Here is a 1,004-nt window from a genome sequence, read left to right as displayed (position 1 = left end):
CAGAGCTCTTTCATTAACAGTTTGTAATTCCCCATGGCCAAGGACCTGTGGCCTTAGGAAGAATCATAATTTGTCTAAAAGACAAATGTCTTTGATGAAGACAGAGAGGACTCCAAAATCAGACATAAAATGATTTGTTAGTGGTGGATAGTCAATTGCTGTGGGAAAGACTAAGAAAAAAAAAAAGTTGCAGTAAAACATTAATCGCTAGAGTTACACAGCTCACGAGCTGCTATGTTTTGGAGTCTTTCGAGACATCCCTTTGATCTCTTGAAAGTAGAGGACAGGCTTGACACAAAGACCTTTAGCCTACATTTCTACACAAGGAAGGTGCTGACTGTGATTTTAAGGCACTGACACACTGCTGTATCTGCCTGGGAAGACCTTGGTGTAACTGAGAACAGTAATGTTGATTCTGCAACAAAAATACCCTAAAACCTGAGATGAAATAAGTTCACCCATAAAATCTTTTTATCGGTCAGTCCTGTTTTTTCAGGGCTACGTAATTACCCTAATCTGATCTTTCTTTCATTGAAGAGGATACAGGGGAACAGTGTGGAATGCTTTATCACTTATGGGCAACATTTCACACTTTTAATAAATTTGTGTGCAATTAGGTTTTATATATAAATTGAGTTTTATGACATCCTAAAATATTCAGTATTAATCAAATGAACAGTAGCTTTTTATTGATCCCAGTAGAATGGATTTGTTAAAAAACGTGGAAACGATCAGCACATTGAAGCAGTCATATTGTTTTTGAAGCAGGTGGTCGTTCTGATGCAAAACACAATGTACACTTTAAGGAAAGGAGAACAAATTTACAGGAACTTGGATTCAGTCTCGGCTGTTTTCATTGGGCTGGACATCACTGCTTCTCTGTGGTAACTGTGTTTATAAAATCCCAGCCAGCCCCCACTAGCCTCCCCCCTCTGCCCCCGCCACTAATTTAGCATTTATACGTAGCTTGCATTTCTGTAATGAAAATAAATGAATTAAGATAT

Source organism: Ciconia boyciana, chromosome 2, assembly GCF_034638445.1.
Source record: "Ciconia boyciana chromosome 2, ASM3463844v1, whole genome shotgun sequence".
In the NCBI taxonomy this organism is placed as follows: domain Eukaryota; kingdom Metazoa; phylum Chordata; class Aves; order Ciconiiformes; family Ciconiidae; genus Ciconia; species Ciconia boyciana.
This window is presented reverse-complemented; position numbering follows the sequence as displayed.